General features: G+C 46.9%; 1 protein-coding gene across 3 annotated transcripts in view; it reads left to right on the top strand.

Annotated features, from left to right (window-relative positions):
• Nucleotides 1–24513, top strand: part of TRIO (trio Rho guanine nucleotide exchange factor) — a 353418-nt gene that overhangs the window by 276183 nt on the left and 52722 nt on the right. The window lies entirely within an intron of this gene.

Below are 24513 nucleotides of genomic sequence, written 5' to 3'. Positions count from 1 at the left end.
TCCCAGACTGCCCAGGCTCGCCATGCAGAGTGGGAACGGAGCTGGGCTGTGAGGGAGAGGGTGCGGGTGGGCAGGGCCGTGGCTGCGCTGTGACTGTGGCAGGAGGGGCTTTTGAAAGATGCACTTTTCCCCTGAAATGACAGGGCATTTGAACCAAGCAGCGTTTGGCATTCCTTGGTGATTCCTCTATTTAAAGGTAACCATGGCAAGACGGTTTCTCCATGTGTGTCTGGATGGGTCAGTAATGGGCTCCTAGTGACAGTATGCGAGCATGTTTGTCCCAAATGTCCAGGTTTGGAGCTACTGAGCACTTCAGGTGTGGCCAGTCTGAACTGAGCTGTCCTGCAGGTACAAAATACATGCTCGATTTCAAGACCTCATATGAGAAAAAAAAAAAAAAAGTGTAATTACTTTATAGTCGTTATAGGTTGAAATGGTAATATATTTTATAGAGTGAGTTAAATAAAGTTTTATTATGGTTAATTTAATTTCCTATTTCCTTTTACTTTTTAAAATCGTAGCTACTGAAAATTTTTATACATTGCGTGTGCAGCTTGCACTATGTTTCTTTTGGACAGTGCTGGTTTCATCTCAGTGAAAAGCTCACTTGAGACTTCAAGCCCTTTTGAGAAACACTGGTCATTTATAGCTTCTAGAAAAGTGTAGAATGTGTAGAGTTCATCTGTTTTGAACCATATTACGTCAGTCTTCATTTCTCTGAAGTACTGGCAAATGGCAGATTCTTGCAGATCTGGGGATATGCAATTTGTTTTCTCTTCCTGAGAGAACAACCCTATACTCTGCCATATTCTAGTTCTTTTTCTATTAATTTTGGAATATTCTGGTCACTCCCTCCATTTGTTATCTGTGCCCGCTTTGCATTTTTCATGACATGTCTTGAGGACCATCTTCTGGCTGCAGAGGTACATTTCACTCATTGCGTTGAGCTCAATGAGACTGCACAGGACACAGCTACTGATTGATTAGCTCACCTTGTTAATTGTAGGCACAACCGTGTTCCAGATCCCTCAGGGCCTAACAGTGACCTGATTGTCACCCCAGTAAGAAACTAGAAGAATTGAGCTATCATTCCTTCAGGGATCCAAACAGAAGGAGAATTTTCAGATTTTGGCCAAAGGCCAAGGTGTCCGCTCTCGTTCCTGGCAAAGCTGCCTATGAGTTTAGACCAGCGCTGGACTCCCCCTTGTGTGGCACTCGAGTGCCAGTGGCGGGGGGGGGGGGGGGGGGTCTGTGCTGGGTTAGTCCGTTGCCACGGGGTTTCCAAAGTTACATCATATATTTAAGTCCCTGAGTTTGACTTGAAAATAAAGTACAACTTTTCCCCTTGAGTTGATTATACAGAGGAGCCCTGGTGAACTCCAGCTACAAATAAAACTCGTTCTGAAAGATTTCTTTTTATATGTGCCTTTCCCGTGGTGTGTTCTTTGCTTCCCAGTGTTCACAATTGCAGGCTAGCCAAGAAGAAAGAACTGTGTATTTATCGCACTTGACTTTGTCCTGAAGAGTTGTTACAGAGGTTGGGTTTTTGCTGGTTTTTAGAATCAAGTACCAGTTTGTTGGCTGGGGCTTTTGTCTCCCCTATTCTGTGACGCTCTAGCCCCTGAGAAGTTCCTCCTTGCCCCTCAGAAACCCCGTCACGCTCTTTGTTGAACAAGAAGATGTTGCTTCATTCAGTAAAACCCGTTGTGAACTAACAGCTCGTCCAGTAGATGGGAGCTCAGAAACCTTACCCATTTTTAACATTTTTCCTGCATTTGTATTTTTCCTGTAATGCAAGGACACTCTTAAGATTGCTCACTTGCTATGTTAGGACTGGGGCAACGGGCAATAGATTAGATTCAAGGAAGGTAAATCTTCCTCTGGGCTCTGTGACAGACCTCTGCCAGAGCATCCTGTCCCTGTTCAAGTCCAGGAAATCTGGCCATAGTGACCGGGGTCTCCACCTGGGAGAAGGGGCCTTCCTCAAATAGATGAGGATCTGGGAACGAAGTCCAAATAAAAGACACAGAGACTTGCGGGACAAGAAGCCACTGCCACCTGGGGAAACGGGAGATCTTGATTTGCTTCCGCTCAGCCCACAACCCCTCTTGCTCTTACGTGGGAAGGTGGGTGTGCCACCGTGGTCACTTGCACGTTGGGGTGCGCTCGGCCCTTCGCCCTTTTGCACACATACGTCTGCTACCCGACATCTACTGTTGGGCCCCAGGCTGGGCTTGAAGAATGCTGCAGTGAGGACTTACGTGTGGCCCCTGCTCTCTGAGAACTCGCTGCTTGTCACTGGCATGTCTCCTCCTGACAAGAAAGCAGGTTGTCTCGCCTTCCACGTTCTTCCAGACTCCTGAAAGTTAGGGAGCTGTCGTTAAGTGTCTGTCTCTAGTTGCCAGATAGTTTCTTAAGCGCCTTCCATCATTCACTGCTCTGACCTTCCAGGCAGGAGGCACATTTACTAATTTCTGATTCCAAAATTATCTCAGCTTTACTGCTTCAGTAATTTATCTAATAACTCCCTAGTCCAAACAACTTAGATTTCCGAACATTTCAGATGTAAAAGTCATGCCTGTTAAGGTCAAATGTCTGTTTATTTGGTTGCGAATGATACTTTAAACGCTGCAGTGTGAATGTGAGTATAGACACCTCATCCAAGGAGGGCCCAGGACTCACTGTGAGCACTGCGTGTGCTCACTCGGCGGTTTTCAAGCACCGCGAGGACCGGAAGTGCTTTTATTTTCTGTAAACTTGAGCAATGTAGGGAGATATCAGAAATGTAACTTATCTTGGGGGCGCCTGGGTGGCTCAGTCAGTTGAGTGTCTGACTTCGGCTCAGGTCGTGATCTCATGATTCATGAGTTCGAGCCCCACATTGAGCTCACTGCTGTCAGCGCAGAGCCTGCTTCGGATCCTCTGTCTCCCTCTCTCTGCCCCTCCCCCACTTGCGCTCTCTCAAAAATAAATATAAAATATGTATGTGTATACACACACACACACACACACACACACACACATATAACTTAAGTGAACAAGAAACGTAATTGCTCAGTTTGTTTTCCAAGGAGATAGTTTCGCATCTGAAACAGGGTGCGAATGTTCCAGGGTGAACGTTCTTCGGTTGAGAAATGCTTTCCATTTTGTGGGGGAGTCCCACACAGGCAGGTTGCTGCCAGAGCGCACTTGGTAGACCGGTGGCATTGGTGACCGAGTGTCAATCCTGTTTTGCTCCGGTGGCCCAGTCTGCCTTCTTCACAGCGTCGGTGACACTGGCTCAGCAGATACCCCACACGCTGAGGCAGAATAAGGACTCAGCAACGCCTCGTGCTCATCCAGTCTGGTTTGTGTTGGCGGTTTACACCGTCACTGTTCCATCAGAACCTCTGGGCTCAGGGCCTGGACGCGGACACCGCCCCCAGCGAGTCTGATGTGGCGCCCGGCCTGGCAGGCACCGGCCTCCCACGCTCCCCTGGGTAACGCGTATGGATTTACTGCCGAAATAGGTGCCGTGTAATCATCTTTAATCTCTTCATAAATCCACGGGATTTTCTTTCCTTCTGTCCAAACTTGTAAAACTTGTCACTTTTCTGCATTTGTTTACTTAGTCTTGATCACAGAGAGTAAACAGGAATATCAGAAATGTTCGTTTTTTCTGATGAGGCCAGTTGAAAACATCCCCGTTTTTATGCTGCTCTAGACGGAATGGTTCGGCTTTTCTGTTTCTTCACAACCCAAACGATCGTGCTTGAGAGTTTCGCTGTAGGTTCAGGGGGTAACCCAGCTGTCACCCAGCCATGCGGAGGGCACGTGACAGGTGCCAGAACCCAGAGCTGGTGGTGACGCACATTATTTTTCTACATGGTACAATACACATAACGTAAAAGTTACCGTCATAACCCTTTTGAAGTGTTCGCTTCAGGGGCATTGAGTTCATTCCCATTGCCGTGTCCCATTACCACAGCCCGTCCACGGCTCTCTCCATCCTCCCATTCCCCGGCCCCGGCCCCGGGCCGCCCGGTTCTGCTTCCTGTGTCTATGTCTACTGTCTATGACAGTATTTCTCCTTTTGTCACTGGCTTATTTCACCCTCAAGTTCACCCCTATTGTTGTGTATGTCAGAATGCCCCTCTGCTCTGAGGCTGAATAGTGTTGCATTGTGTGTGGAGACCACGTCTCTTTCTCACCCTACCCGCTGGTGGACCCTGGGGCTACTTCCAGCTTCCGGTCATCATGAGGGATGCCGGTGACCAGGAGCATTCAGATCTCTCAAGTCCTTGCTTTCAGTGCTTTGGGGAGTGTACCCAGAAGTGGAGCTACGGAGTCCTGTGATAATGTTTCAAGTTTCCTGAGCTTGCCACCACACGTGGTTACCTTGACCTGAGTCATGCGTTTCAGGCACACCGTCCCTTCCTCAGTGCCACCACTGACGCTGGCCCGCAGACCTCCCGGTGCCAGTGCTCACGCCTGTCTTACTGCAGCGAAACGCAGACCCCCTCATGCTGCACTCCTCAAGTTTCTTCAGTGACTTGCTGTCGCTCCCAGCCTCCTGCTGTGTCCTACAGGGCCTTGCGCCTCGCACACGTGTGCGCGTGCACACACACACCCCCCCCACGTGTGCACCTGCCCTCTCTCCCCCTAGTGTGGTATGTCAGGTAACAGGAGGGGTTTGTCTTAATCCCTCGCCCCTTCCTGACATTCTCTGCCTCTTCTTACCAAGTAAATGAAAAATCTTAAAGGAAAAAAATAAATTTATCCAGTGAGTCTGTGGAGGTGAGGGGAGAATAGAATAAATCTTGATGCAGTTAACAAGTGTTACAGCACAAAGGCTAACCTGAGAAGGTCCCGAGGAGATGAACTTGGACCCAAGACCCACGAGGAAACACGTAGAAAATCAATGAAAATGCTTTAAAACAGATTTCAGTACAAGCATTGGGCACAGACACGGTGCCAGACTTACAAATGTGATTGAGGAGGTACAGACAACATAGGTTGTAAACAACAAGACTGATGAGGGAGGCAGAGAACCTCTTCTTGGCACTGAGAGTGAGTGAGAACGGAGAGAAGGGGCCGGATCATGGGGCACCCAGGGGAGCTTTGCGCTGAGGCCCGGGGGGCGGGTTCTGCTGGGCTGCTGTCTCAGCAGGGGTCTGCATGGGGGATGAGCATCCAGTTCCGTTCTGTTTTATGTCCTTTACGTTAAAGATTCACACTTTGCATGGATATGTTTCCTGTGACCATGGGGCCATTCCTCAAGGTCGAGAGACATGGGCATGCCTGGAGGTCAGAGTTCCATGTCTGATTCTCGGGGAACCCCTGACCACAACCGCTATATGTAAAATTAATACGTGTTTCCCTTGAGGCCCGAAATGCAGTGCACGTGAGCCCCCTGTCCCCCCTCCGGGGCCATCCCCTCCCCTGGGCCCTGTCTTCAGCCTCCCCGCCTCAGCATCCGGGCCCTGTGAGCTGTTGGCTTTGTCTGTCTGTGGCCGCCCCACCACCACCACCCCCTCCCCAGCTTTGGGAGGAGGCCAGGTCTCTTCCATCGTCTCAGCTCTCATGTCCCTTGGTCCCCTTTTATGGAAATGAGACCAGGTGACAGGACCTTCCTAGAGGTTTGCAGGTAGTGGAAGGGAAGGACTCGGAAAGCTACCAGGCGTGTCCTCTCCCAGGGACTCCCTGCCCTCTCCCGCCTGCACTCCCAGCCTGTGCCTGTCGTCTGCTGGCCCTGAGCTCCGAGGGTATGTGGAGGCTCTTTCCCTCCTCAGAATACAAGCAGATACTAAGATTCCTCACCCCTGTCCAAACCGCTTTCCGGGCTCCCAGCATTGCATCAGCCTAGTACGGGGCAGCTGACAGACGGACATCGTGTCCTGTGCTCTCCATCCCCGCCCTCAACCCCGCCCCGACCACCGCCCAGAGAAACGGCAGCTCTGCGAGACTGAGGTGCTTCTCTAGAAATCTCTGTGACCAAGAACAGAGCTCCCCTGCCCGAGGAGGGAGGCCTCTTGCATCTCCCCCAGGATACTGGGGATGAGTCGGTTTAATTGTGTTCAACTCACACGTGAGTTTCCCAAATCGTGAAACACTCGGCCCCAAAGGGGAATCAGCCTCCTACCTCTTATAACTGCTTAGTGACTCTTAAATGACCTCGTAAGTTTTCAAAAAACAGAGGACCTCGAAAAGGCATTGGTGCTGTTAAAAAATGTGGTTGACTCTATTGTGGTTTTGGTGTATTTAGACATCTACTTAATGCCAGATTGCCACTGTTAATCAGAAAACACACCCCAGGCATATGCATTTCAAACCTATATCTGCCCACATACTCTTTAAAAAAATATATAATGGAAGGCATATATACTTTTTCAAAAAAATTAGCTTGGAAAAGAGCAGATTTTTTAGTCAGTCAGAACAGCTGCTAATGTAAATCCCTGTGGGAAGAGGAACCACACCAAGAACAAAGAGTGGTCCCTCTTCTGAGCCCCCTGCAGCCACAACGGGGTGATCCGTCCAAGACCTGTGATTAAGGACCGTGTTCTGTGCAGCATGTAATTATGGAGCCTCACAAGTGGGCCATTACTCTCTGAATGCTTCATGTTGGAGGTATTTTCATGTTCCAACTTTACAGTAAAGTGTTTATTAAAACAGGAAAAAACCATGAGCAGGTATTGACAGTGTCCATATTAAGATGATCACAAAATTATATACATAGCACAGTCATAAACAATGAGAAAACCGTCTTCCCACACTTGCTTTAAATGGCCACGGCAGTGTTTAGGGAAAGAAACCTAATCAGGGGAGAAGGGATCACCAGGGACCGTCGGAAGCCGCTCTCCTCAGCATGATGCACAGGCTGGGGGGGTGTGGCTGCAGGTACAAGGCAGCCATCTGCTTCCCGCGTCTCTCTGGACCGCAGTTTCCCAGCTGCCTCCTCTCTGACATTTGTGCATTTCAAACATGGCAATTTATTAGACAAACTGGGATTTCTCTTTTAAATGTATTCACTCTCATTAGGGTCTGCAGGAGCTGGGGGAAATTACAGAGATGATGTGTTTGGTAAGAAATTGTGTAAGAGTACAGTGTGCTGGTTTTCATTAGTGTTTTGAACGCGAATAGATGCTGTCCACAGTGGGAAACAACAGTATTTCGGTCAGACTAACTTTGCACTTGTCGCCACGATTTATTTAGTAGCTCCTGGCTCTGAGAACACCTGATAAAATAGCACCTAGGAAGTGTGTGCCAGCCAAACCCAAGTGTATTTTGGCTTTTGCCTCTCTGTTCCTTCTGTTCAGAGAAGCATGAGATGACTTTGTAATTATGTTCCCAGCACTAACTTTCCCATGAATGGTGAGAATTTTGGTAGATTTGACCGTGAATCCTTAAAGTCGAGCTGCCCCTGCAAGGAGAAGGGAAAATACCTTCAGTAATTCCAGCTGATTCTGGGGAAGTGGGCCCTGTCAGGTTCGGAAGCACAAGTGCGTGAGGAGAGCTCTGGTGCCTGTTCCCAGGAAAATGAACGTGGCTGTACAACTTGCATGCAATTCCAGCAACCCCACGTTCAGAACTTCCATGCTAAACAATAGAAGAAAAAGCCAGATTTTAAACCTTACTTGTAGACGTTTTGCATTTCGCACCAAAAATTAAATCGCGAAAAGCTGTAAACTGAGAAGTCTTACTCCCAGTCCCGTCGGCTGTGTAAGGAGTAAGGATGACCATTTTATTCATTTCTTCCTCCTCCTTCTGGTATTTTGTGTAGCAAGTACAAACATTCACGTATTCTTGCCTCCGTTTTCTTACGGGAAAGGTAGCATATTTTGGCCTTTTTCAGTCTGTCATGTCTTTTAGAAACGGCATAACCTCGTTCCTTCTGACGGGTGTGTTGGACCTGGTGCGTCCCTCGGGGGTGCATGTGGGCCATGCCATGCGGTTGGCAGTCCCCTGCTGTCACAGGCACACTAGCAGAGCATCACTCCACTCCTGCACAGGTTTACTGTGAGGTGGAATTCTCAAAGTCCAGTGCACGGGTTGAAGGGTAAATGCACTCATGGAAGCAGACTTTTGAAGAATAATCACCTGAATCATAAATTAACTACATCAGAAAAATAACTACATCATAGAGGTGCTATATAACGACATTTTGTTTTATATATTTTTTAATTTCAATAGGAGTCATGAAAATGTAATCTGTACCAAACCCCTTGAGTTCTCTCATTTCATTTTACCCACTTAAGGGGGTGGTGGGGGGGAACCTTTGAATAAGGTCTCTCTTTAAAGTCATTCATATAAATTAAATCACAAGTTTCTGTGTGACTCGAGTGAGGTGAGATTTTGATGGCCATATTCCACAGGACTCCATGTAGGAGCATACTATGGGATATTACTACAAGTAATATTTCACCAGTATCTGCTTTTATTCCAGATTGAGTCGAAAGGGTGCCAATTAGGAGTTTGCCACTAAGTGTTGAGTGGTGGTAGAAGCTTCCAGAGAATCAACAGCTGTTTGTAGTGCCTCTGTTTTGCCTCCCATTTGTGCAGAGCCACTCAGGAGTCCAAATCACACCGTCACCTCTGAGAAACACATTCCTGAAATGGCGCTGTCTCTGGGTTTTATAAGGGGCTTTAAAGCCTCCGTATGTTCTCTGCACTTTCTGAAGGATTCAGTTTATCATTAACCTTTCACAATGAATTTTGAAAAATACTGTTTTTAAATACCTCCCCAACCTAAAAGTTGCTTCCTTCTTTATTGACACTACAGGAGGGTTTTGGAGGGGACAGAACTGGGCTGTGCAGGGCTGGAGGTCAGTCAGTTAAGGAGGCTGACCTTTCAACTGTCGCCCCCACAGCCAGCTCTGTCTGGAAGAAGGATCCTTCCCGTCTGGAAGAAGGATCCTTCCTGTCTGGAAGAAGGACCCTTCCTGGTGTTCTGTGTGGACCAGAGCAGGGCAACCCTGGAATCTTCCAAGTTGCTTTAGTGTCTGAGCCGTTGAGAGCATTTTAGTGTAGTCTGACCAGCAGGGACAGGTTGCTTTGGACAGCTTGGTAATTCCATAAGGCTGACAATTCCAGGGGGTCATCATTTTCCCACAACTTTTCTAGTCACGCTCAGGACAGGAGGGGACCCAACGTATTTATTATTTGAGAGACCCTTTCAAAGATTTAAGAGGGCTTTAAACAGGCTCATTTGCCTTGGCTGATTTGCAAGGCAGCTCTGGAATTCTGTATTATTTTTAATGGTAATGTAGCCCTGTGCGTCCCCTTGCATCTTTTCCTTTCCCACCCCTTTTCCTGAGTCTGTAGAGCTTTGAATCTACTAGAAGGAAAGAATACTGATGTGCTGTTCTTAGAGATTAGTTTCCTCCTGTCTCAGGAATAATCAGACGATTCCAGCCCTGGGTTATGGAGCAGATTGTTACCAGACAAGGGAGGAGGGGTGTATTAGTCAGCTCTGGTTACCAAAATACCACAGACTGCATGGCTTCAACAACAGCAATTTATTTTTTCATAGTTCTGCAAGCTGGAATTGCAAGGCGACAGCACCAGCAGGGTCGGTTTCCTTAAGGCCTCCCTCACTGGCTTGCAGACGGCCATCTTCTTGCCGTGTCCTCACATGGTCCTCCTGTGTGTGCGTCCCTGGTGCCTCTGTGTGTGTTTAAAGTTCCTGTTCTTATAAGGACTCCAGTCAGATTAGGACCCACCCTAACAGCTTCATTTTAACCCAGTCACCTCTTTAAAGGCCCAGTCTCCACCTGTGGTTACATTCCTAGGAACTGTGGGTTAGGACTTCAACATACAGATTTGGGGGCGGGGGGGGGGGGGCCAGTCAGCCCATAGCAAAGGGTACTGTTGGAGCCCTGTAGCGGAGGGGATGTGTTGAGGGCTTGCGGTGTGCCAGGCACTGTGCTGCTCTTCTCTACATTTAGTCCTCAAGATGTACCCCAGTGCCCCCATTGTCATCCCATTTGATGACAAGAAAGTGGAGGCATAGAGGAATTAACTTGGCCACAAGTTCTTGACCACTGTGCATCCTGCTCTCCACACAAGCCGGAAGGAGCCTTTGGTCCAGGGAAGAAGGTGTAGCTTCTAGAGACAAACTCAGGTGCCCGAGACCAGCCATCGTTGGCGGAAGAGCGGATTCCAGAAGCTGGTCTCCAAAGTCCGCTGTCCCCAAGACCGTGCCTTCCTGGAGCCATAGGTACATTCCTGAGAGCCCACGCCACCCCCGCCCCCCACCCCCCACCCGGCAATCCCTTTGTCTGAGAAGGTTCCGTTTTGACTTCCCCATTTAAATGATGGTAATTCCAGTTGCCTTCCATCACCCAAAGAGGTCCTCTTCCTGGGAACCCACCCTTCTTTTCTTTCCTTTGAGACACTTCTCTCATCTTCCCCCTCCCCTAGTGGAGCACCGGGCTGTATCCACAGTGAGCGTCTTGTGATAAATGAATGGAACCACCGTTCGCAAAAGGAAGAATTTTCTCCCCACCAGCCCCCCGAAAACAATCAAAACCTGCCACTTGGTTTTTCTTGCAAACTCTGGGGAAGTAGGCTTCCTGTCGGGTCTTCCCATTCTCCCTCCCTCGGTGGTTTTGTGGTCTGTACCCCACTCGAGTTTAGCAGAACTGGGACATCAGAGCATGTATTGGCCACAAGGGGTTGGTGACATTGCTCTAATTTTTGAGCACTGTTGTTTCTGTTGTTTTTTAGGGAACACGTTTGTGAGGTTTCCCATCTCATGTTGCCATTCTGCAAATAACCCACAGTGCTGATGCAAACAGAGAATGTCACACAGTGAGTTAAAGTGAAACGTAAAAAAGGAGTACTTGAATGTGTGTTTTGTTACAGTAAGAGAAAAACTCACATCGTTTGTGAAAAGATAGTAAGGAAAGCAATGAAAAGGAGCCTATCGAATTTTTGGCACCCAGAGGTAGCGTTTGAATGCCTCAATAAAGGTGCTTTTGTGGATTGGCAACTGTGCTCGAAAGCAGCAGGAAATAATGTGCTGAATGGAGCCCTAAGAAGCAGGACTTAGTCATCCCTCCCGCTCCCTCCAGAGCAGGCGGTGTTATCTGTGGGCTAAGAAACTGGACAAAACACCCTCTAAACAGGAGTATCTTTGTGCGTGGAACCTGAGAAGCCCGACCCGGGTGCTGCAGCTGTTTGGAGGCCAGCGCCGCGGACATGCTGCGCAGAGGGGAGACGCTGGGGACGGGGAGCGGGCCGGAATCGCTGTCCTAGGAAGCGTGGGCTCCAAGGTCCCCGTGTCCGTGACTGTGGGACCCGTGTGGCTCCTGTAATTGGGGTTCGGAGCCAGCTTGAAGAGAGGCTACCAAAAACTCAGCAGGTTATGAAGGGCGTTCAAGTCTCAGGAAGACACTAGTAATTTTGAGAGGAAGTTATAGATACTATTCCTCAGACTTAGGTCATTAAGGTTTCAATGTCAAAATGTAGTCGATAATGCGCTGCATATTCCATCTTTTGCCTTTAAGGTTTTGGGGGACCTTTTCATCGTATTTTAGCTGCCTAATTATTAATGTATGTTTCCTCTTCGGAATAGAAAGACTTTAGACCCTGTGGCTCATCTGAATTATAGTTTTACAAAAGCTTCTCTTCTAAATTTTTTTTTAATGTTTATTTTTGAGAGAGAGAGAGAGAGACAAGTGTATGAGCAGGGGAGGGGCAGAGAGAGAGGGAGACACAGAGTCTGAGGCAGGCTCCAGACTCTGAGCGGCCAGCACACAGCCTGACGTGAGTCTCGAACTCATGAACCGCAAGATCATGACCTGAGCCAGAGTCGGTCACTTAACTGACTGAGCCACGGAGGCGCCCCAGAAATAGCTTTCTTTTTACGTATGTTTTTAGTTCTGATTTTAAAAGCACCATTTGTGGGGGCGCCTGGGTGGCTCAGTCGGTTAAGCGTCCGACTTCGGCTCAGGTCACGATCTCACGGTCCCTGAGTTCAAGCCCCGCGTTGGGCTCTGTCCTGACAGCTCAGAGCCTGGAGCCTGCTTCGGATTCTGTGTCTCCCTTTCTCTCTGACGCTCCCCCGTTCATGCTCTGTCTCTCTCTGTCTCAAAAATAAATAAACATTTTTAAAAAAGGCACCATTTGTGGGGTGCCTGGGTGACTCAGTAGGCTAAGCATCCGACTCTTGATTCCCACTGTGGTCAGGATCTCACTGTTTGTGAGATCAAGCCCCTCGTCAGACTCTGCACTGACAGCATGGAGCCTGCTTGGGATTTTCTCTCCCCCCGCCCCTGCCCTCTGTCTCTCAAAAATAAATAAGCTTTAAAAAAAATGAAAATAAAACCGTTAGTATATGACCTCCCCCCCCCCTTTTTTTGTTTGTTTCTTAAGACCTCCTTTTGCAAAAATGACCTTCATATTTTTTTTGGATAGATTAATAATAGGCCCTTGAACATTGAAGTTCTAATTTTAAATATTTGAGGAATGGTCATCTCAGGAGACAGTTACATTAAAACTGATTTTTGGGGAGTGTTTTGACCAAAACAGTTTCTTTCAAACCAGCTTAAATCATGAGAATGAAATTGTTGAAGTTTTGCCCTACAAATATGCCGGCAGATAGTGATTTTTACTCCTACAGTACATTTCTTCAGTAAACCATAGATAGCTGTTTTCACAGGCCATGGATTTGTCTAATATGTTTCTTTTCCCACAGAAATTCTCCTCTGAATCTGCCTATTTTGCTCTAGTAACTTGTCCCACACTCTCAATTTCTTTAGCTTTTTGTATTTATGCAACCAGAACGCTGAATTTGTTTTTTAAAACGTTTTATTTTGAAGTCATTTTAGACTTCCAGAAAAGCTGCAGAAATAGCACAAGGAATCCCTGCACCCCCTTTGCCTAGTGCACCCCACCCCCCTTGGCACACGGCACATGACCCTGGTTCGGTGACCAGGAGCCTTGATGCAGTTGTTAATTGGCCACAGCTCTTGTTTCAGGTTTTGCCTTAAGGTCTTTTTGCCTGCCTCAGGGTCCAATCCAAGACACGTCGAATTTCGAATTTCGTTTCCAATCTGTGCTAGTTCCTCTGCCTTTTTTTTTTTTTTTAATCTTTCGTGACCTTGACGCCTTTGAAGTCTTACCAGTTCTTTGTTTTGTAAGCGGTCCCTCAGATTGGGTTTGTTGATCAGATGTCTTCTCATGACTGAATGTGGTGCATGCACTTGTGGCAAGAATACCGCAAAAATGACACTGTGCATCTCCGTGCGTTACCCGGGGGCTCGGGAGGATCCTGACGTGTGTCCCTGCTGGTGGTGGTGACCTTGGTCGCCTGGTTAGAGTGGTGACTGCAGTATTGCTTCGCTGTAAAGTTACTGTTCTACTCTTTGTAAATAGTACCTTGTGGGAGTTATTTTGAAACTATGCAAATACTGTTTCTCATCCTGCCTTTACCCACTCGTTTTAGCATTCGTCAGTGGTTCTCACCCAGAACCATCGTTATTGTGCTGCTTGCCTACTGGTGATTCCCCATCTCCCTCATATCTTCTAAATTTATTAATTAGAATTCTGAAAAGAAGGGCTGTCCCTCTGCCTCATTTGCTTATTTGTTCAGTTAATTGCATCAGTGTGGAGTCATGGGCATTTATTTCATTCCATGAGTCATAATCCAATATTGTCCTTATTTATTTGTTACTCAGATTGTTCAAGCTTCGGCCATTAGGAGCTCCTTCAAGTGGGCCTTTGTGTACTTTGGACACACCCCATCGTTTTTTGCTTGCTTCCTTGCTTTCTGACACTATGAGGTTTTCCGGCTCCTGTTGTGTTTTCCTTGCTGCAACCCTAGATCAACCGTTTCTCCGAGAAGTCCTGGTTCTTTTTCTCGGAGAACGCTATGAAGCACTAAGGTCTTCTCAGTGGACATGTATGTGTACCTACCCAGATGCACACACGTGTCTACGCTCATATACTCTCTGTCTCTCCATGTAAGCACGCATAGAAAGAAACGGGACTTGATGTCATACTGAGACCTCCAACTCCTGTTTGGCAACACAGGGCTCATTCTAGTCCTTCACCTCTCCTTACCTGAAACCTTCCTTTCTGATAGTGAGACACCTGCATCTCATCATTCAGAATATACGATGGGCACCTGGGTGACTCAGTTGGTTAAGTGTCCGACTTTGGCTCATGATCTTGCAGTTCGTCGGTTTGAGCCCCGCGCCGGGCTCTGTGCTGACAGCTTGGAGCCTGGACCCTGCTTCGGATTCTGTGTCTCCCTCGCTCTCTGCCCCTCCCCTGCTCACACTCTGTCTCTCACAAACAATAAGTAAACATTTAAAAAATTTGTTTAATACATATATACTTTGAATCCTATGAGAAAAGGCTGTGATTTTCCTCCTTGGAAAGTGAATATTTTCTTTACCTAAAATGACTTGACTTTAGAAGATTGAACTCCACCTGTTCTCACTGCTGACCCACACCTCTGTAAGACAAAAACGTACAAGTCTTTTGTCTTTGGCTTTACAGTTTGGAATCAAAATACTGTTTTTCAAAGTTACTTAGGTAAGCACTTTCCTTTAGTGTGGCTACGTTTTCCTTTGTAATATGGCTAGATCCTTTGTGACTGTGTTTACCTTACGTTTTGAGGACACATTTGCAGGCACCCCAGACCTAGTTGATCTTAATGATTTGTTCTGGGGGGGATTTGAAACATAACCGTGGCCCCAAGAGTCAGCGCTCAACCTTCTGACACACAGGTCTCTCCCACTTGCTTTCCCTGCACCCCTGGCCTTGGATCCTCACAGACCAACCTCAGGTAATGTTTTGGAAGGTGCTGTCTTCGGCAGTGGAACTTCTCTTTTGTTGACACTTTTAATTCTGTGTTTACCTATCAAAGAAATATCCATAACCTATCAAATACCAAATGCCTAAAATGTTTGTCTTTAACCCACCACGTTTAGTCAGTTTACATGCCTTGTTTGCAAAGGGCGTCTCCGTCTGTTCGAGACTGAGCTCCCCATCCGTTTCTTTCCCCACGTGATAGAATGCTCACACAGCAGGCAGGCTCCTCCTGTGCCCAGAGCTTTGACCCCATCCTGCACATTCTCCGACTTCTCGGTCGCTTCCGATTTCCCTGCCGGTTGCGGCCCAACCTCCCTTCTTTCCCAGCTGCTCCAAGAAAGTGAGGTCCCCAGCCTCTGTCCTTCCTGCCGTCCCTTCCCCACACGTGGCCGCCGTGCCCACCAAGCGTTTCTGCCCGCAGGCTGCCGGGGCCACCCTGGGTCTTTCTCACGTGAACTTGGTTCAGACTTGTACCACAAATCCCGGTCACGCCACCAAGGCAGGAATCGGCCTTGGAGTTCAAAACCTACTTCCAGGAAGCTTTTGCCCCACGGTCGGGGTTCTCTCCCCACTTTGCCTCGGCACTCTTCACTGATGTCGGCATTTCAGTTGGTTCCATGCCTGTGGATCCAGAGAGTTAGATCATCACTCCTTCCGGGTGGGGGTCAGGCAGCACCTTCACGTCATATAATTTATCTTTATGTACTTTATAAAGTGCCACGTTACTAGTAAACACTACGATAACCTCACAGTTTCACACATGGAAGGGGGGATGGAAGCCTGCCTGCCTTTATTCCCCGTTTCCCTCTGTGTTACATCTCTCTCACACATGTGAACTTGACATTTTGAAGAAGGCAATTCCTGGGGAAATTTCACACATGTCTCAGCCAAAATTGTAGTATTCATTTTTAAGCATCATCCCCTTCCTCTTACTAGAGAACATAATATTACCCATAATCACTTTCCCTGACAGCTTTTTTTTTTCTTTTTTCTTTTTTCTTTTTCTTTTTTTTTTTTTTTTTTTTTTTTTTTACTTTTTTAAATTAATAGCCCTTGCTTGGCAGTCTATATTTTTGGAAAGGGACAAAGTAAAATATTTAATAAAGGTTGTAGTAAATGAAACCTTAGAATGTCAATTAACTTGATTTCCTTTAGGACATAATTTTTACTGCCTTTTTTTTTTTTCTTTTTCTTTTGCCAATAAGAGAGAAGATTATTTATTCAGTAATAAAGTTTACTTGCATAAAAAGCGCTCTGTGCAGATTTCCGCCTCTTGCTTGGTCCTGGCCTGAGTACGCCATCTGGATCTATCACGGGACCGTTTATAGGGAAAAACAAATTTAGGCTTTGCTTTTGGTCTTTTAAGAAGAACAGGAGGCAAATCCTACTTCGTGGCAGTTTGTTTTAGGGAGGTGTTACAAGTACTCCAGACAGCTTTCTTCGGGTGCGATGGGTTTATGCTTTTTTTGTAGTTGTGAATTGTATTAAACTGAGAAAGAAACTAGAAGTCTATGCTGTTTTCACATTTTATACTTTGAGAATTTTTTGAATTCACTTCACAACTAATGTGGGTGGTGGCAGAGAGAGAATACAAGTTGAACTTCCAACTGGGGAACTAAAAAGACAACATTTTTTCTTAGCAAAGCATTAAAACAACACAGAATCATCTGTACTGTTAGGTTAGATAAAACAGAGATAGGAGAATTACTAATAACTCAGGAGGGTAGTGCCTGGTTTTAAGTGTCGGCTTCAACAAATAACACCCCTTCAGAAAATGTTTAAGTAACAGAGAGCCACATTACAGTTTTAGAGTGTATGAAAGAATATTCCAGGTGACTGCCTCAGAGCAGGAGATGGGCCATCACAGTTGGGAGAGCACCGTGCTTGCCTCTCAGATGAATGAGGAACAGGAGCGCGAGTGCTCTCACACAGGAGTCGGACAGTCAGACTTCATGGTGGTTAAACGGTGGAATATCGCCTACGAAGCCACTGTGCCGTGGGAGACAAGGGAGAGAACCCGTGAGAACTTTCAAATAAAGAGTAAGAATTTATGTAGGCTAAAGAAAATATCCCGTTTCCGAAAAGGACAAAAATGCCTTTACGAATCACGAGTAAAGGTATTTATTTTCACTTGTATGGCTGCTGCGTGTAAGGAAGAGGGAAGCTATGTTTCTAATAAGCGAGGAGTGGCATTTTAGCCCAGTGATGTAACCGGTTGGCTGTAGGCCGAATTGCGTGTCTTTTGGTTATCAAGTCACATCAGGAGGCACTATTTATTGTATGTCTCCGAGAAGACCTCCATCCAAACCTACACAAAGCCCAAGTCAGGAAGCCTGGCGTGGGGAGGGCGTCCGTCACTTGGCATTTCAGTGAGTGAGGAAATCACAGCTCTGGCCGCTGGAGGAGAGCAGAAACATCTGGCTCACAGTGCGCCCTCAGAATTTCCTTGAGCTCCAATTAGAGTCACTGTGGTAGAATGTAATCCGCAGCGTCTGGATATTCCCACATGTGAGACCCAACTGTAAAGCGGCGCTCAGAGGCGAGGCAGAGGGAGCGGCCGGCCACGGGAGAGGAGCTGCGCCCGCCGGCCACGGCTGGGCCCCCGGGGCCGTGCGGTCCCTGCCCGCCAGCCTGCCCCCCCACCCCCTGCTGGGGTCCCGGCCCGCCTCGCCTGCCCCCCCCCCCCCCCCCAGTGCCTGCCGAGCTGTTTGCCGGCTTTGCGAGAGAGTGGGTGCCTCCGGCTGCCGGCCGGGATAGGCAGGGCGGGAGCCCTGAGCCTGCAGCCTCGAGTCCACCCGGCACCCACCATGCCGAACGGAATGAAGCCGGTGGACGCGCTGGACTCGCTGCCCTCCGTCAGCTCGGCCTACGGCAGCGGCGGGCCGCCCAGCACCTGCAAGTACTGGATCCTCGACCTAGGTATGCACGCTTGCCGTGCACGCCCCTCCAGCCCGCTTCCCCGGCTCTGTTCTCTCGGGTGGCTACCGGGGCGACGGCTGCATGCTTCGAGACGGCAGTGTGTGTTGTGCTTTAATGCTGGCCTGTGCTATCGGCTGCCCGCCCGGGAGAGGGGGGCTCTCGGAACGGGACGAGAAGCGCTCGTGTTGATTGATTGCGCGGCTGGGGGCATTCTTAATATCTGGGAACTGCTGTTGCTTATCCTTTCTTTCTTGTAAACGGCATGTAAACGGCCTAAAGGGATCTGTGCCACACACCTTCTTATGATTTGAGTTGGTCTCGGGTCTGTTTCAGGTTTAATTGCGGAGTGGGGAGGGGTTCAGACCATTCAAGAAAACAGCAGTGTCCTGCATTCGTGTTTTGATTCTCTGGTTCCCTGTCTTAAGAACCGCAGCCATATAATAAGACAATGTAAAGTTAGGGGAAGGGACGCTCCAGCCACCACCAGTGTATTTCAAGGGAGTGCGTGTGCCAGGCTTTGGCTTTGCACACAGAACCAGAGTTAAGACCAGGAAACATGACTGCAAAGGTCATTTGAGAAGTCGATGAGCTCCATGTTGAGGAAAAGGCAACAGGATACGAAAGAATGGAGTGAGGGTGGGGAGTGAGGTCTGTGGGTCTCCGCAGAACAGCCGCCCTGCCGTGCTCCAGAGGAGGCTGGCTTCCCAGCAGCAACTTGCACCATCTGTCTGGACCGTACAGCCATTAAATGAGTTTCTCACTAGGCCGTCTCTGGCTCACAGGCAGGGATGACTTCTAGCAGGATTTCGAGCCTGGCCTGGTACTCTTGCCGTTTGCCCCCCACTCTCAAACCATCCGTTATTCACATCTGTGCTTCGGAAGCGGGCCGCAAGAGGGACCAGCCAGGGGGATCTGGTGAGACCTTCTGGGCACTTCCAGAGCTTATTATGAGCTCAAGAGAGAAGGGATGAGGTGGAGGAACCCACCAGAGAAGGAGAGGTCAGAGGAAGGAGGAGGCAGAAAATGTGCCTTTAGCAACTCAGGGGAAGTGGCTCTGTTGACATGTTTGTTCACGAAATGCAAGGAAGACAGCAAAATTATCTGGTTAGAGATAAGTGTTGGCTGCATGAATAGTGAATTTGTTGGTATAAACGTTAGTTTTTTATCAGTATTCTGTGTATTTTTTGTTCACAAAGCTATCAAGACATTTTTAAGTCATGAACCATAACTTTTATCATATTTATATTAATTACATTGTTTGAGAATGGCCTTCCTCTCTAGAGGTGTCTGGGTCAGACAGGTCCCTTGTGACACCATCCACTAGGAATTCTGCACCAGGCAGGTGAAAGTAGATGATCCATGAGATCTCTTCACTGAAAATAATAACATCTGGGCAGAAAAAAATCAAAAGTCTGATTTGAAGCCTGAGCCATTCAATAGCTCTGGGCCTTGAGAAAACTACCTTATGTCTCTGAACGTCAGGGGTTTTTTGTCTGTAAAATGGGAATAACAGTAGAGCACTCTTCTCCATGTATCATACACCTCCCCAAAACTTGGACCAAAATATTTTAATGAGCAGTTTTGCTAAGAGGTAATGGATTTTAAGATGACAGCATTGTCTTTGTGGAGAGAATTTGAATCCTAGCGTTATTTTAGCTCTTTAGAAATTCTTCTGAAGAGACATTACTTAACTTTTAAATACTGGAGGATAGTTACGCTATCATATTTTTCATTTCCCCGAGGCATATTTTTGTTCTGGCAGTCCTCAGACTATCATGGAAAGTCTAGGTGATGTTATCCAAGCTGTAACCACACAGCTAACACAAATTTGGAAAGAAATGGACGTCCACTGGAATTTTCATGGGGAAAAAAAATCTAATCTCCACAGTAAAGGATAGATGAGAGAAAGAAAAACTGTAGTTAATAATTTTTTTTTGAGAGACATGACTGTCCATCTCTCTCCAAACCTTCATAGCAATTCCAAGACCAGTTCCAAGTTCCTGAATGTCATGTTATATCAGAATGGTATTTCAATACATTCTGATTCTACTTACATACTTGATTATGTGGAGATAGATGTACATCAGATTGAAAAGGAAAAAATGATTTTGAGTAATATCCAAGAAATAAATCCCAAAATAACTTTAAAACGCCCAGCAAATCATAGAAAGTGATTGCAAGGCTTTTATTTAGACCCCCAAGCAATCTGGGAGTTCGTTTATTGGAGAGTACCTTGGGAAAAGGCTGTTTTTCTGCTTTCTGACATATTCACTAAAGCATTCTCCTTCAAACGTGAATTAGTCTTGCTTGGAACAATCTTCACGAAAGCCCGTTTTATGTGCAGCCCTTGCCATTACCAACAACTGACACAGCCATGAGCCTCGAGAGCTTTACTGCTAAGCAATTGTTAGGAAAAGAACTCAGGTTTTAGGTAAGGTCAAGAACCATAAGTTATCTTTTAAGAGGGTTTCAGTGGGAGAGCCCAGTTACACTGATAAGATAGTGGAACTATTGAATTTGTCCACATTCTGAAATAAGTATATCCTTTTATAGGACACATGGAATCTATTCCAGTGCTGTACATATTCTCCTAAGGAAAAGCATAATGTAGTGATCCTCCTTAACATTAAACAGATGCACACACAGAGGAGTGTGCCTTATCGTTCTCCTTGAACTCGCTTCACATCTTCTGTGTCTTTTTTGATGAGTGTGGATTCTCACCAATGCAATTAAAGGAAAACATTTCAAAGACTAAATGTAGGGAAGACGTTTCTTTGCCGAAACACGTCATATGCACCTGTTCTGACAGTATGCATCATGTCAGAGATGCGCGTGCACAGGACATTCCGCTTCCTGTGAGTAAAGGAAAACCACCAAAGTGCTCTTAGCACAGCATCGTATTGTTTCAGCTATGAAGGCCTTTTCACACAAGTTACCATGCAAACTAAATTCTAGCTCAAATCTGTTTTGCTCTTTAAGTATTTTTAAATGAGTCAGAGTTTATGACAGGATATGCATGATAATACAATGGGAATAGTGTGTTGCTGTAGAAGTCAGGCCACCAGCGTTCCTGTGCTTGCTGACCCTGCCAGTGTGACCTCCACTAACTCCTTGTTAATCACACTCACCTGCAGCTTCTCACCTGTGCGTACGCGCGTGCGCGCGCGCACACACACACACACACACACACACACACACAGCATCTGCTTGCTGCTGCTGTGTTTGTGTTCTCCGAAAACTACATTAAAGGTTATTTTTTCCTTGTAAGCAAACTGCAGTTTTTAAATAATTTTGTTTTCTCACTTTTGACTAATAAAAGATATATTTGTCACTCTGAACTTACGGTGACAGTTTTGAGAAAAATCAAAAACAGTGTGAACACACTGAATTTATGTATATTTCCAACCAAAGTACAAAGAAACTTAAAATTATCTGGCTTTATTTAGGAGGAACATGAAATTTTGAAGTATTAAAATTTTGAAGTTCATAAAATGGACTGAAAATTTCCTCAAAACCCAAAAATTTCCTCTGAGCCCTCGGACAGAACGGCCTTTCGTTGCTCTGGAATCCTTTCTTCTCTCTAGACAAGAAGCAGGCCTCTGCCCTTCGGCTCTGCTCCCTCTCTGGTATGTGCTCTTTCTAAGCATATTTCTTCAGCTAGACTTCGGGATGAACACAAATTTATGGCTCTTATGCTGAAGAATTTCCTCCAGGTGCTCGAAGTTAGCCTTGTGGTGAGCAAGCAAATCCATAAACCCCGGATAGCCTGCCTGAGAGCGTGGGGGTAAATGAGCCTCGGAATGAGTCCATGGGGGCTCCCCTCACTTCCTCTCCCGTCTCTGAGGACTGGCTGGGGGCGTGGGGGGAGGAGCCACAGCCCAGATGCTCCTGGTGAGTTTCTACAGTTCTCCCAGAAAACCATGCAGGACTTCACAGTATACGGCCCCAAAATACATAGTTTCTCTGAAACTGTATGCTAACTGTAAAATTGAAAGAAGACAATGTACAGAAGGAGCAGCAGAGGGAGAAATAGCACAGGCAACTGCAGATCATGTTTGAACACATTTTCTTCTAGTCTTTATATATGCAAACTGATGCCTATTTTACTTATACTTCTAAAACTTACTGTAAGAGATTGTCTCACTCCCATCTATTGTCCATTTTCTCAAATGCGTAGTTGAAGAAACTTTCTGTTGTTATATCTTGTTAAAATTAAGAACAGTCCACACTGTCATGGAAACACGTAGACCCGGCAACTTGAAAAGACGAGAGTTATTTTCGTGTCCAAAGACGCAGTCCTAAGGCAAGCCTCCCTCCCCCCACCACCCCGCCCCACCCACCACCCTCTCTCATCTCTGAAAATGGACGGATTATTGTAAGAAGTGGCCCAGTGGCCCATGTGAATAAGGGAGTCTTTAATAACAAGAAGGAGTGTGCTTATTGTGACGTGGAACTAAAAACTGAATGTTTTCCTTTTGTCTCTCCCCAGCTAACAAGAAAGCCAGCACATAGCACTCCCCCAGCTGCCCTCCACCCCTGCCCCCCACGCGGGGCGTCTGCTCACTTCCTACTGTGGCTTCCCTCCCGGGCTGTGGCAGTGCCATTCTGTCACACGGGGCATTAATTAAAGCCGAGGACCGGGTTTGTGCCATTAATTGGTGCTCATAGCAGAGGCGTTCTTTTCCTTGCCTTTGTCTCCCTGCCTGCTTTTGTTCCTTCCTGGAAAGACTCCAGGCCTCCCTTCCTTCCTTCCTTCTTTCTCAATGCACTCGCTCGGCTGCCCCGAGTAACCGCACAGGAGGCCCCGGGATTCTTAGAGAGCTGCCCTGTCCCAAGGCACGTCGGAGATTGGGATCTCACCTCCAGTGTTGGACCCGTGAACAACTCTGCAAACAGTTGCCCTGACCCTCTTTCCTTTGTGTTTTTGGCCTTTTGTCATTGTTTGGGGATGTGATATCCTAGAAAGGGAGTGGGCAGTTTTCGAGAAATTACAGACTCATCATTTGAGAAATCAAATTCAGGTCCATTCAGTTCTTGTAGGGGGCAGGGGGCGATGTCATAAAATCAGACTAAAAGTTTGGGATCGCAGCCCTTAACGCTTTGTGTTCTTGGAGTGGGCTGTAACCGTGCGCACACAGGCACACCTTGTACTTTTTGCCTCCTCAGCTGCAGTTAACGTTTTAATCCCGTTTTTCAACGCCTTGCCTTAACTTAGAGCCTCATGTCGCCTTTGGGAGAGGTATTCCTGAGATATAATTGTGAACGGGATTCCTAACTGGCTAGGGCTTTCTGTGTTCTTTATTTTTGAACCCAACAACCAGGGACCCTAAAATATAATGCACTAGATACTTGCTTTGTGGTTTGTGGGGGAGGGAGGGCCATCCCTTTCCTCATTCTCCACAGCTGGAACTCTTTCCAAACTAATATCCACCCCTTGAGACTGAAGCTTCAGCAAACCTGCTGCGTCGAGGACGTGGAGAGTGATGGTGTTTGGCCGGCTCGCTGCAGAGCGTTCCAAGGCCCTGGTCGTTTCGCCCTTAATGCCATGTAAAAATTAGCGTACGGTTATGCAGAATGAGTCATGTGGCTCTACGAAAACAAGTTTGCGTGATTTATCGTGTATTTTGGCCAGCTCTGTTCTTAGGCAATTCGTACGTTGTCTAGAGTGCATGAAACAGGCTTTTGCATGTTGGCATGCTGGATGTGGTCTTAATTAAAAATAAAAAATTTGTGCATGAATGAGGAGAAATCTGTCACCACCTGAAACAAATCAATCATGTAGTTTAAACCACTGACTACAGAATGTTCTCTTAAAACCATTTTGCGTGGGAGTGTCTTTGTGTATGTCCTGCTTCATTTAGAGGCATTTTCAACTTTAAGGAAATCTACACATTGCCCCCCTAAAAAATCTTTGATCTCTTCTTTAAGAAGATACCCTGACTTATGTCATTTTTTTCCCAACAAGTAGTAAGAAGATGTTAAACAAAAGCGTAAATATTCATCGCGAAGAATACGGTTCAAATGTAAGCCTCCTACAAATAAGATGAAATGTTTTACTGCTAACACTTTGTGTTTAATATCAGGAACAGTTATGCCCACAGGTTAAACATTTCATGTTTCTTAGCAGTCTTAGAACCTCTGAAAGGCAGAATCAGACGAAGAGAATGTTAAGCGAGCCTCACAGGATTGCTTATTCCCCCCAAATTAGCTTTCTGTTCCCTTAAATGATGATTATCTAGTCAGGGCTATAATAAATGCTGTATTGCCCTGGGAATAGCTTCCCAAATAAAGAAATTAAGACTCAAGAACCCGTTATTTTATCACAGAAAAAAACTCATTTTCCCTAAGTCAGCGGTATACTAAATACTAAGGAATCTGGTAAACACACAGTATTTGTCTCTATAATGTTTTCCTTGTGTAAGTGACGTTAATCGTAAGTAAGTTTGTGAAAAGAACAGCCATTTGACTTTTTGGGAACACAGAGGGTCTCAGCTTCTGAAGAAGCCAAGCAGGAGGATACAGGAGCATTCGGAAGAGTTCTGTTCCTGAGCGTGGAAGCAGACGAGGGCAGCGCGCCCCAGGAAGTCATTGCTCCCCTACACGGCAGTTCCCTGGGGGGGGCTGCACAGCCACACGCAGTGCTCTGCCCTGCAGAGCCTGCTCTGGGGCTCACACCTTTCGTTCCCCCGTGTAGGAGAGAGCAGTCGGACCACGCGAGGTGGCACCGCCACTGCCCAGGACTTCACGTGGGGCTGCATGGTGGGGCCGCTCCGTGTCTGGAGAACTTTCCACGTG

The sequence above is a fragment of the Acinonyx jubatus genome, chromosome A1 (genome assembly GCF_027475565.1).
Source record: "Acinonyx jubatus isolate Ajub_Pintada_27869175 chromosome A1, VMU_Ajub_asm_v1.0, whole genome shotgun sequence".
Classification (NCBI taxonomy): Eukaryota; Metazoa; Chordata; class Mammalia; order Carnivora; family Felidae; genus Acinonyx; species Acinonyx jubatus.
The sequence above is the reverse complement of the archived record's forward strand: the minus strand, read 5'-3'. Positions and strand labels throughout refer to the sequence as shown.